The sequence below is a fragment of the Colobus angolensis genome, unplaced genomic scaffold (genome assembly GCF_000951035.1).
Source record: "Colobus angolensis palliatus isolate OR3802 unplaced genomic scaffold, Cang.pa_1.0 Scaffold187, whole genome shotgun sequence".
Taxonomy (NCBI): domain Eukaryota; kingdom Metazoa; phylum Chordata; class Mammalia; order Primates; family Cercopithecidae; genus Colobus; species Colobus angolensis.
Genome location: NW_012115010.1, coordinates 406202 through 419021, shown reverse-complemented (window position 1 = coordinate 419021; position 12820 = coordinate 406202). Strand labels below are relative to the sequence as shown.

Below are 12820 nucleotides of genomic sequence, written 5' to 3'. Positions count from 1 at the left end.
AGCGAGACCCCGTCTCAAAAAAAAAAAAAAAGAAAGAAAGAAAGAAATTTTATCAACCAGTGTTTCTTTAAGTGTCCACCTGCATCAGCATCTCCTGGGGTGCTTTTCAAAGCACACTTGACTGTTCTTCACACTAAAGTTTGTGAACCTCAGTCTGGAGCTCCAGCATTTGGGAGTTTATAATTTGCAACCAGAACAAAAAAGAAGAGCCCCATCCCACTGCCTCGCTCAGCCCCTCTGCTGCTAACAACACACTCACTGCAGGGCCAGGAGCTGAAGTCTTCCTTGAAGGATGTTCATCAAGCCTGGGGCCTTCCTCGGGGATCTGCCATTGAATGCTAGCAAAGGACTTGTCCCAAGAACAGGGTTTGAAGGCAGGAAATGGATGAGAGGGAGGTAGACAGTGACTATCTGACCAATGGCATTTATCCTTTTGGAGGTCCCTGACCCGCTCAAGAACCTGGTGAAAGCCAAAGGTCTCTTCTCATACCTGGGCACCAGGTATGGGCAGCTGGCCTGATGCCTACTGAGAGAGAAAGAGGAAGCTGGAGCCCCCAGAGAGACTGTGGTCCAACCTGTCCCTCTGTTGGCCTTAGTATGAGCAGAGGATGCAAAAGCCAGAAAGAGGCCCAACTGTCAAACCTTCAGGACATGTGAAGTAGAGCTTGGTGTGAGTTCAGCTCCCATCCTGGGACTCCTCAGTTGGTGTTGAGGAAACTTCTAAGCCCTAGAACCTGCAAAGACCCCAGGCCCTGCTGTTTAATGAATGGAAAGAATCTTCTTCCCTTCTTTTGAGGCATTCCAGGCCTTTCCAGAGCCCACCCGAAACTTAAATAAGCACCCCACGGGGATGGTGTGTATCCAGCACTAAAATAAACTTAAATAATATCCCAGAAAATTATAAATTATGCATTTAGGAATCGGAATGTGAGAGGCAGGGTTTTCTCTTCCTCTATTATAGCTTTCATGAAAGGGAGACAAATAATAAAGCTCCCCCGGGCTAAAGTTAGAGTCGACATATAGTTTACACCAGAAAATATACACTTAGGTATCCATTTCGAATGCATGTACTTCCAGTGCGAAATCCTTTCAGTGACCACAAGCTCCTTAAAGCCAAAGCCAAGAGCAGGGAGGTCTCTGTGTGGTCCAAATGCTCAGGAAGGAAGGAAAGTAGCATCTATTGAACGTTTACCACCCACCTGGCACATAGCTCACACCCTCTTACAAAGTCCTCACGACTACACTGTGAAATCTTTTTTTTTTTTTTTTTTTTTTTTGAGGCAGTCTCATTCACTCTGCACTCACCTAGGCTCAGTGCAGTGGTGCGATCTCGGCTTACTGCAACCTCCGCCTCCCAAGTTCAAGCAATTCTCCTGCCTCAGCCTCCACAGTAGCTGGGACTATAGGCATGCGCCACCACGCCCAGCTAATTTTTTGTATTTTTTTTTTTTTTTAGTAGAAATGCGGTTTCACCACATTGGCCAGGCTGGTCTCAAACTCCTGACCTCATGTGATCCACCCACCTCAGCCTCCCAAATGCTAGGATTACAGGCATGAGCCACCATGCCCGGCGAAATCAATTTTATTAGCTCCATTTTTCAAGTGGGGGAAACTGAAACTGGGAATGGACAAGTAACTTGCCGAGCACTGTGGGGAACAATACCATGAGCCTGAAGCCAATTTCCCTAATGATTTATTTGCCTAGTCACTTATTTCATCTTCAGCATCCTAGTTTTCCCTACTCTTTTGGGTATTTGAAGAACCCTATTAAAAGCTCATCTAAAGATATGCATTTTTGGCTGAGTACGGTGGCTCAGGCCTGTACCAGCACTTTGGGAGGCCAAGGCGGGCGGATCACTTAAGTCTTGGAGTTCCAGACTAGCCTGGCCAACATGGTGAAACCCCGTCTCTACTCAAAATACAAAAATTAGTCAGGTGTGGTAGCAGGTGCCTGTAATCCTAGCTACTTAGGAGGCTGAGGCAGGAGAATCACTTGAACCCAGGAGGCAGAGTTTGCAGTGAGCTGAGATCACGCCACTGCACTCCAGCCTGGGCAATAGAGCAAGACTCTGTCTCAAAAAAAAAAAAAGGCCGGGTGCGGTGGCTCAAGCCTGTAATCCCAGCACTTTGGGAGGCCGAGACGGGCGGATCACGAGGTCAGGAGATCGAGACCATCCTGGCTAACATGGTGAAACCCCGTCTCTACCAAAAAATACAAAAAACTAGCCGGGCGAGGTGGCGGGCGCCTGTAATCCCAGCTACTCGGGAGGCTGAGGCAGGAGAATGGCGTGAACCTGGGAGGCGGAGCTTGCAGTGAGCTGAGATCCAGCCACTGCACTCCAGCCTGGGCGAAGGAGCGAGACTCTGTCTCAAAAAAAAAAAAAAAAAAAAAAAAATCCCACAGATGCCTGGGCTTCACTCCAGACCACATGAACCCAAATCCCTCAGGGTGGGGCCAAGCATCAGCATTTTCACCTATTCTCCAGGTGCTTCCACACCCCAAGGTCTGAAACCCACTTCTCTATGACATCTCTTGGAGGGGGGTTGTCTGCATGTCCTGTCTCACCTCCTGATGCCCCTCCACTGGCCCTTGGGGGACTCAGAATCAAGGAATGGGTTAGGAGTCCCAGCCACTGCCTCTGGATGGTTACCATACCTCCCATCCTCTATTTCTGCCCTCATTTTATAGATGGTGAGCGTGGCTGCCCAGGGACTGCTAGGTGATTGGAGCTCAATCATCCCCTCCCAGTAGAGGACCACTTTTTCTTGAGAAGTGCAGGTTTGCTGGATTAACAAGCTTGTTAACAAGCCTTGCTGGATTAACAAGCCAGGGATTAACCCCTGGCTTCTCAGGGGTTAATGCCGTTCCCTCAGAGGTTGCCAGTCTGAGGGTGCTGACCCCAACGTGCCCCTGTTGGCCTGAGGAGTCTCCTGCTCAGCTGGCCATTTATGCTTCTGCTTTCCTGGCTGCACTGGGTGGGTAGGGGCTGCTTCTTTGCAATCTGGTGTCTCCCCTGCTGGGTGACCTTGGGAAGGTCACTTAACCCCTCTGAGCCTTAGTATTACCCTGCAAAATAGAAAGGATGGTGCCCACCTCAGAAGGATATTATGAGGATTAAATAGGTCTCTACCCACTCTCAGAATGCCCTAAGTTTTTCATTCAAAGTATGTACATTAATCACTGTTTAATGTTTGTCTCTAGCTGGACTAAGAGAACTACCAGGGCCAGGCCTGCGTCCATGTCCCAGAATCTTAACACAGGGCCTGGCACCTCGTAGTTGCTCATAGACCCCTTGTTGAATAAATGAGTAAGGACGGGCCGGGCGAGGAATGGAGTCTGTTGTCAATGAGTCTTAATTCCCTTCCTTTACTTCCCTAAAATACTTCCAGAACAATCTTCACAGATGTACATTCTTTTGTTACCAGTCATGCATGTCAGCAACTTCCTTCACCCAACTTCCTTCAAACAAGGGTACCTACCACACACTCACTGGCCTTCTCAGTGGTCTTCTGGTGGGAACAGATGTGGCCGGCAGAAGCATGGATATCAGAGACTTAAGGGGTACCAATCCAGCAGGTTAAGATGGCTGGGTAGCAAGCCACCCCAAAGTTGGTGGCATAAAACAACAACCATTTTATTAGGCTCACAGATTCAGAGGTTTAAGAATTTGACTAGGGCCCAACAGGGTGGTCTCTCTCTGCTCTCCAATGTCTAGGGCCTGGGTTGTGAAGACTCAAATGGCTGGAGGTGGCTGGAAAGGCTGAGGGCTGAAATCACCTGGGGGCTTCTTCCCTCACATGCCTGGTGCCTGGACTGAGACGTCTCAGTGGGGACTGTCAACCAGAGTGCCTTCACATGGCCCCTCTATGTAGTTTGGGCTTCCTCACAGTATGGTGGCCTTGGGATAGTTGAACTTTTCACCCAGAGGCTCAGGACTCCAAAGGCAAGTGTTCCATTAACAAAGGCAGAAGCTGATGGCCTGAGATGACTTAGGCTTGGAAGTCATATAGCATCACTTCTCGGTACTCAATTAATTGAAACAGCCTCTTGGCAGAATAAACCTGCCAATATTCAAAGAAAAGAGAGAGACAGACCCTACCGCTCAATGGGAAGACCATCAAAGAATTTGTGGCCATGTTTTAAGACTATCACACGTACCCTGCTGGTTGCAGTCGCGTGTGCTGGAACCCGAGACAAGGCCTGGTTCAGGAGGAGGGCTCAGGGGAGGTTTACCGAGTCCCAGGCTCTTGGCCCAATGTTGCCACTCACTCATGCTGTGTGGCCTTAGGCAAGTCTTTTCCACCTTCTTGACCTCCATTTCCCCATGTGACATTCAGGGAATAAAATGCTGCAAGACCAACCTCTGATATGGTCAGGCTTTGTGTCCCCACCCAAGTCTCATCTTGAATTCTAATTTCCGAGTGTTGAGGGAGAGAGCTGCGGGATGGTGACTGGATCATGAGGGTGGTTCCCCCATGCTGTTCTGGTGATAGTGAGTGAGTTCCCATGAGATCTGATGGTTTTATAAGGGGCTCTTCCCCCTTCACTTCCTACACACTCTCTCTCACCTGCCACCATGTAAGACATGCCTTTTCCCCTTCCGCCATGACTGTAAGTTTCCTGAGGCCTCCCCAGCCATGCGGAACTATGAGTCAGTTAAACCTCTTTTCTTTATAAATTACCCAGTCTGGGGTATTTCTTTATAGCAGTGTGAAAATGGACAAATGTAACTCCTTTCCTTGTTGCTGGAGACCCTCCCCATCATGCACATACATAGCTCACCAGGGAGACAAAGATCACAATGGGGTTGGCGGTGGGCACCAACAGAACCCTCCCAACTGGCTGGGAAAATACGAGTGCAAAGGAGACTGTGTCCACTGTCCATCGGGAACCCTGAGTGGGTGGAACCCTGTTCTATCATGGCACTCAGTGTCAATCAGAGCCTTCCTGGGTCCCTACAGTATGAGGGTCCAGCTAGTTTTCCAATGCTTCCAATAGAAGGTGCTGGGCAGGGCCTGCTGGGCTGAGAGGGCCTCAGGTGGAGGGTCAGGAGCACACAGATGGTGTGGGCTAATTACTACAGAAAACAAAAGATGTGGATATAGCAGACACCAACAAGATGGGGTGACCATGACCAAGAGGCTAGTGAAGACAGATACTGATGACCATGGCTCAGCTCTCCCCCTCCTCCAGCTCCCCTCCTATGGCACAGAAGCCACTAGAACTAAGTACATGCCCTGACAAGGGAAGTTGAGGCAATTTGGAATAGATTGAATTTAAGACTGACATGACTGACTTCGGCTGACATTGATTATAAATAAACGGTTTTGGCAGTTGGACAGAATGGGGAGTCTCTAGGAGAAACAGAGAAAAATGAAGCTGCATTTTTAGAGACCCCAAGATTTGTAGCTAATTCATTTCTTCTTTCTGCTTAGCAAGGGACTGGCTGAGATCTCAGGCCTTTCCAGCTGTGACATCCACTGTGGCTCTGATCCCCAGGCTTTATGACTCTGCTGCTGCTACCACTGCAACCCAGGGGACTGCCAGAGTGTGTGCAGGTCACATCCCAGTGGGGCTCTGCCTGACCCAGCACTGAAAAATGGTTTACCCCTGAGTCATTCAGACAATTGATATTGTTGAGAAACCACGGCGTGTAGGCCCTAGGCTGGGCATCGTGCCTGCTTCTGGGGACAGTCAATTGAGTAAGACACTGGCCTCATCTTCAACATGTTTACAATCCCGTGGCAACAAACAATTAGAAGCCACTGGTTCTAGGACCTTAATTAGGAATTTCTCCTGATTACTGCTTTTGTTAAGAATTGACATGAACACATCTCCAGCTAATCAGTCAACAAATATTTACTGAGCACCTACTATGTGCCAGGCTCTGTTTTAGGTATTTGGGGTACATCAGTGAACAAATAAACAATAGAAATATAAATAAGTGAGGCTTCAAGGCCTGCTTTTATCTCTCTGCCCATCTCAGTCCTGGGGAAATAAATGTGGGTGCTTCAGGCTAAACAACCAAATGATCACCTTTTTTTTGAGACAGGGTCTCCTGTTGTCCAGGCTGAAGTGCAGTGGTGCAAACACAGCTCACTGCATACTCAACCTCCTGGACTCAAGCAATCCTTGCACCTCAGTCTCCTGTGTAGATGGGGTCACAGGCATGTACCACCACACCAGGCTGATTTTTAAATTTTTTGTTAAGAAAAAGTCTCACCATGTTGCCCATGCTGGTCTCAAACTCCTGGGCTCAAGTGATTTTCCCACCTCATCCTCCCAAAGCACTGAGATTAGAGGCATAAGCCACCGCAGCAGGCCGTGATCAACTTAATTCTAAGGCATTTCCCACCCCCACCCTCATTCCCTGAACTCCCATCCTCCTTTGATCCTCAGTCAAGGCCAACTTCAAAAACTCCTTGGTAATCAGCTGGGAGCTTGCAGGTCCCAGACCTTCAGCAGCTTGTGGGAATGTCCCATGAGGAACATTTTTTTTTGTCAAAAGAATGCCAGGAGTTTAATTACTGTGTGGCCCATGGAGGTGATTTCCATTTATCAGCCAGAACCCAGACAGATCCTAGGAAGGCCCGTTGTGTGAGGCTGTGGCCGCTGTGGCCTGCTCTCGCCAGCAAAGGATAACCCTGAGGCCTGCGCCCTGGGCAGGGGCAGCAGGAATGCTTTGAATGCTTCCCCTGCATGTGGCCTTGGGTTTTACCACTGGCTACAGCGGGTGGTTTAATTAATAAATGTCTACTGCTTGTCATTTATCATTAGCAAAACAGGAGGGGTTGGAGGTGGGGGCAGCCAAGAGGGCAGGGAAGCTTTCTCCAAACAAGGTGCACCGATAAATTAAAGCTGTACCCATCAGTCTCACAGGCTGACTGCTGTTGTACAGCCCCACGTTGCTTTCCTCTAGTTCAGAGGCCAGTCTCATCTTTCTGAAGGGCTTTGCAGCAGCTGTAGGGGGTTTCATCTATGATTGTGTCTCCCTTGTCAAATCTCAGCAAAGGACTGTGTTGTGTGGTATGGAGGAGAGAGCAGCATGTGCCCAGGGAACTGGTTCCCATCGGCGCTGCAAACTGAAACTCTATGGTGGATCCGGCCTGAGGCTGGATTTTTGTTTGGCTTCAGTGGCATTTGACAAATTGGAAATTTTTACATAAAAATTCAGGTTTCCAGCTTCTATTGAAAAAGCAAAGTGAGGCAAAACCAAACCCTCTTTTTCAGTATGGCAACAAGCAGCTGATGGCCGGGCAGGGCAGCCATGTGAGGTTGTGTGAGTTGTGCACTGCACGAAAGCACCTAGCAGAAGGGGCAAATGGAGGCTGAATCTAGGCCAGGCTGTCTTTCCAGCAGGAGCCCTGTAGGCAGGACGAAGGCCTTCCACTTTCCCACCACTGCCAACAATCCCTGCTACTTTACTCACCTACTCTATTCATGTATGTTACCAATCTGAGCTTGGTAAGTACTTGGTGTTTTCATTCATAGTATATATTCAGGGCACTATTTCGTCTTCTCTATGTGAGAAATACCTCTTCAACCTTCAAGGCTCAGCTCAACTCATAGAAGCTCCCTGGTGGTACCCTCCTTTTTCTCAACAGCAACCCAAACTGCTATTGTAACACTCAGCACACCCTTGTGCTCTAATTTGTTAACAGATCCTGTTTCCTGCAGACTTTGAGCCCCTTGAAGATAGATCGTACCATTTCTACTTTTCCTCTGCCTGGCACATAATAGGCACTAAATTAGTAGGGCTGAATGAATGGGTTTATGGCCAAATGTGCCCCAGGCAAGGGAGGCCTCCAAAAGGCTGCCTAAAATCCCAAGCCAGGAAGGGTTAATGAAAGATTTTAACTTTGGGGTTTTGAAAGACCCTAGACTCCTAGGTTTCTTCTCTTGGACACTCTATGGGGCACTTAAAATCCTGAGCTATGCTAATTTTGGGATTTCCTCTGACCAGAAGGCTGAATGTTTAAGACTTTTCACATTCGCTTGTTCTGTTGTAAGGAGCTAGTAAGAGCTCAGCCTGGCCTCTGCCAAAACCACTCTTAAAGGAACAGCAGACACAGTGCAGCCAACAGAGGCTGCAGGGAAGAAGGATGGCTGTGACTGGTGCAGAGCAATTCTGGGATCCTGGAACCTGAAATACATCCCCTCCCCAGAAATTTAGCCTGAAATTTCTTTAACCAAGATCAAAAGGTGAACCTTCCTTCTAATAATCAGAGAGGACTGAATGTGTTCTGCAAAGAAGAGACACACTGGTCTAAATTATTTCCAACTAACGTGTAAATGATTGATAGAGGTTTTTTTTTGTTGCTGTTTTGTTTTTGTTGATTTTTCTTTTTTTCCCCTAAATGCTAGTTTGGTGCGAGGGTAAAAAGAATTATAACAGAGCAACACCAAGGCGGGTGGATCACGAGGTCAGGAGTTCGATATCAGCCTGGCCAACATGGTAAAACCCCATCTCTACTAAAAATACAAAAAATTAGCTGGGCGTGGTGGCGCTCGCCTGTAATCCCAGCAACTCGGAGGCTGAGGCAGGAGAATCGCTTGAACCCGGGAGGCGGAGGTTGCAGTGAACCGAGATCGCGCCATTGCACTCCAGCCCGGGCGACAGTGCGAGACTCCGTCTTAAAAAAAAAAAAACAAAAACCAATAAGCCCTCTCGCCTAGTCTCTCCTTTGTCCTCCAGACCCTCGCGGCCGCCGGCGTTCGTGGTTCGCGCCCCCGCTCCCTCTGCCCCGCTGACTCGCTGCTTCCTCGCCGCTTCCTCCTGGGCCCCATCGCCCCGAACCAGGGACTGCGCTTCCCGGCAGGCGCCGCGGCTAATGAAGGGCCGAGGATTTGGCGGCGGCACCCTGAGAGTCCGGGTGAGGGGGCTTTGTGCGCTGCGGTGGCTGCCAGCACGGAGGCGGAGGCCCAGGGGCTGTGCACAGGTCGCCGCGAAGAAGCGTGCGATTTCCCAGCAGAGCGTCGAGGACCCTGCTGCCCAGGCCGGGCTGCCAGACGTAGGCTCCTCTCCGGCGGCAGCGGGGGCGCGGCGACCCCCGTCTCTCGGCCTCCCCTTCCCACCCCACCTCCTGAGCCTTCCTCCTGCCGCAGCACGCCTGGCCTGGCCCGGCTGTGGCCGTCCTCGATCTCCGTGTCCCTCCTGTGATTGCATTGACACGGCCGGGGCGTTAGAACGGGACAAGCTGAAGGCCCGATGAGAGAAAGGGAAAGTTAAGAATGCTGGAGCAGAACAATGGATTTCTCTTTCTCTTTCATGCAAGGGATCATGGGAAACACAGTTCAACAACCACCTCAACTCATTGACTCCACTAGCATCCATCAGGAGGATGCCTTTGATAACAACAGTGACATTGCTGAAAATGGTGGCCAGACACCATACGAAGCTACCTTGCAGCAAAGCTTTCAGTACTCACCTACAACACATCTTCCTTCACTCACAAATGGCTACCTACCATCAATCAGCATGTATGAAACTCAAACCAAATACCAGTCGTATAATCGATATCCTAATGGGTCAGCCAATGGTTTTGGTGCAGTTAGGAACTTTTAGCCCCACTGACTATTACCATTCAGAAGTTCTAAACACAAGACCACATGAAATTCTAGAAAAACCTTCCCCTCCACAGCCACCACTTCCCTCCTTCAGTACCACAAACTGTGATTCCAAAGAAGACTGGCTCACATGAAGTTAAACTAAAAATAACAAAAACTATCCAGAATGGCAGGGAATTGTTCAAATCTTCCCTTTGTGGAGACCTTTTAAATGAAGTACAGGCAAGTGAGCACACGAAGTCAAAGCATGAAAGCAGAAAAGAAAAGAGGAAAAAACCCAAAAAGCATGACTCATCAAGATCTGAAGAGCGCAAGTCACACAAAATCCCCAAATTAGAACCAGAGGAACAAAATAGACCAAATGAGAGGGTTGACACCATATCAGAAAAACCAAGGGAAGATCCAGTACTAAAAGAGGAAGCCCCAGTTCAGCCAATACTATCTTCTGTTCCAACAACAGAAGTGTCTACTGGTGTAAATTTCAGGTTGGTGATCTTGTGTGGTCCAAGGTGGGAACCTATCTGTGGTGACCTTGTATGGATTCAAGTGATCCCCAGCTTGAGGTTCATACCAAAATTAACACAAGAGGTGCCAGAGAATATCATGTCCAGTGTTTTAGCAAACAGCCAGAGAGGGCGTGGGTTCATAAAAAATGGGTACGGGAGTATAAAGATCATAAGCAGTATGAAGAATTACTGGCTGAGGCAACCAAACAAGCCAGCAATCACTCTGAGAAACAAAAGCTTCGGAAACCCTGACCTCAGAGAGAACATGCTCAATGGGATTTTGGCATTGCCTATGCAGAGAAAGCGTTGAAAATGACTTGAGAAGAAAGAATAGAATAGCATACTTTTATCTATATTGATAAACAACCTGAAGAGGGTTTATCCCAAGCAAAAAAGAATGTTGAGGCCGGGCACGGTGGCTCACGCCGGTAATCCCAATGCTTTGGGAGGCCGAGGAGGGTGGATCACGAGGTCAGGAGATCCTAGTTAACACAGTGAAACCCCGTCTCCACTAAAAAAAAAAATGCAAAAAATTAGCCGGACCTAGTGGCGTGCGCCTGTAGTCCCAGCTACTCAGGAGGCTGAGGCAGGAGAATGGCATGAACCCAGGAGGCGGAGCTTGCAGTGAGCGGAGTTCGCACCACTGCACTCCAGCCTGGGCAAGAGAGTGAGACTCCCTCTCAAAAAAAAAAAAAGAATGTTGTCTCCAAAGCCGAAGTTAAAAAAAACCTGATGACCAAGATCTGTGCTTTGTACTCAGCAAGAACAGACCAATGCAGGGGAGATGGCCTCCTCACTCTCAAGTACTGACATTCGGAGACACAGCCAGAGGCAGCACACAAGTGTGGACGAGGAAGAGCCACCTCCTGTTAAAATAGCCTGGAAAACTGTGGCAGCAAGGAAATCCTACCGGCTTCCATTACAATGCACAAAGGGAGCCTGGATTTGCAGAAGTGTAACATGTCTCCAGCTGTGAAAATTGAACAAGTGTTTGCTCTTCAGAATGCTACAGAGGATGGGAAATTAATCAATTTGTTTATTCAACAAAGGGAATTGGTAACAAAACAGAAATAAGCGTCAGGGGGCAAGACAGGCTTATAATTTCTAGACCAAACCAGAGAAATGAAAAGCCAACGCAGAATATATCATCTCTTGAAGCAACATCTGGTTCTACAGGCTCAGCAGAAAAGAAGTAACAGACAAGATCAATTAGAACTCGTTCTGAATCAGAGAAGTCCACTGAGGTTGTGCCAAAGAAGAAGATAAAAAAGGAGCAGGTTGAAACAGTTCCTCAGGCTGCAGTGAAGACCCGATTACAGGAAGGGTCAGCAGACTGGGGAGTGCAGGGCTCTGTCAGATTCAGTGACAGCTCTGTCTCCACAGAGGTTGAGGAAATTGTAGACTGAGATTCCTGTACAATTTCATCCCAGAAACGCCAGACTTGTCGTCTCCATGCAAGATTTCTTTGTCTGTTGGCAGCTTGATAAACAGTTTCTTTGTTTTTGATTTTGATTTTGCCAATCATCATTATTGGCATTTTCCTGCCTGGTTTCTTCTTCAAGACTCTGAATAATTGCTTTAACATTCAAATGATTTTTTTTTTTTTTCAGTTTGAGCTGGATGGGTACAGCTTAAATCATGGGTCCAGCCTAAAAACCGCCATTTAACTTACACTCATCAATTTCAACGTGGATTGTATTTTGTTTTCTGTTTTTATTTATTTTAATTAATTAATTAATTTTTTTTTGAGACGGAATCTTGCTCTGTCACCCAGGCTGGAGTGCAGTGGCGCAATCTCAGCTCACTGCAACCTCTGCCTCCCGGGTTCAAGCAATTCTCCTGCCTCAGGCTCCTGAGTAGCTGGAATTACAGGCACGTGCCACGCCCGGCTAATTTTATTTTATTTTATTTTATTTTTTGTATTTTTAGTAGAGACTGGGTTTCACCATGTTGGTCAGGCTGGTCTCGAACTCCTGACCTCGTGATCTGCCCACCTCGGCCTCCCAAAGTGCTGGGATTACAGGCATGAGCCACCGCCCCCGGCCAATTTTTTTGTTTTTAAATAAAGCATGATTAGTGCACATCTGCCAAAAAAAAACAACAAAAAGCAAATTCTGAAAGAGAGCCCTGCAATGGGGAAAGAGGATGGGGAAAGAGGTGCCCAAAGGGAAGTGTAGAGTTTAGGAAAGACCAAAGTTAGCTCAGGATTTCCCCTGGAGCCTGGGGGTGGGGGAATTGTATTGAGATAAAGGAGCACCAGGCACATCTCTCTGGAGCTGACACACAGACCTCTGGGTAATGATTTCAAGCAGGAGCAGCAGGCAAGACCCACTAAGGGTGCCAGAAACAGCAAAATTGGGTGGGTAGATACACAGTCTACCTGGACTGGAGTAGAAAAAGGGAGGATAAAGAAGACAGTATTCACCCTACACACATTTGCTGTGGACTTACTATGTGCAGGGAGCCATGCCAGTCCTGAGTTCAGCCTCCTGTTAGAAAAGTTTCATCAGAGCCTGAGGGAGAGCAGATTTCCACAAACCCATCAATAACACTTAATGTGACGTGCATTTTGGGCTCAAACCCTGAAGGTGCCTTGAAAAGGCTTGTAAGCTGGGGGTATAGTCCCCTGCCTGAGGAAGGATACCACAGGCTGGGCATAGCTCCACTGGCCCTTCTCAGGGTGGTTTTCTAGACCCCATTATTTTAAATTGCAACAACCAGCACTTCTGATCCTTTGTCCTATTTT

General features: G+C 48.2%; 1 pseudogene across 1 annotated transcript; it reads left to right on the top strand.

Annotated features, from left to right (window-relative positions):
- The first annotated feature begins 9142 nt into the window (after nt 1-9142).
- LOC105510344 lies at nt 9143-11480 on the top strand (annotated as a pseudogene). Its single transcript, XR_001001550.1, has 2 exons — nt 9143-10477; nt 10779-11480. The product of XR_001001550.1 is annotated as a histone-lysine N-methyltransferase NSD3-like (transcript).
- The last annotated feature ends 1340 nt before the right edge of the window (nt 11481-12820 follow it).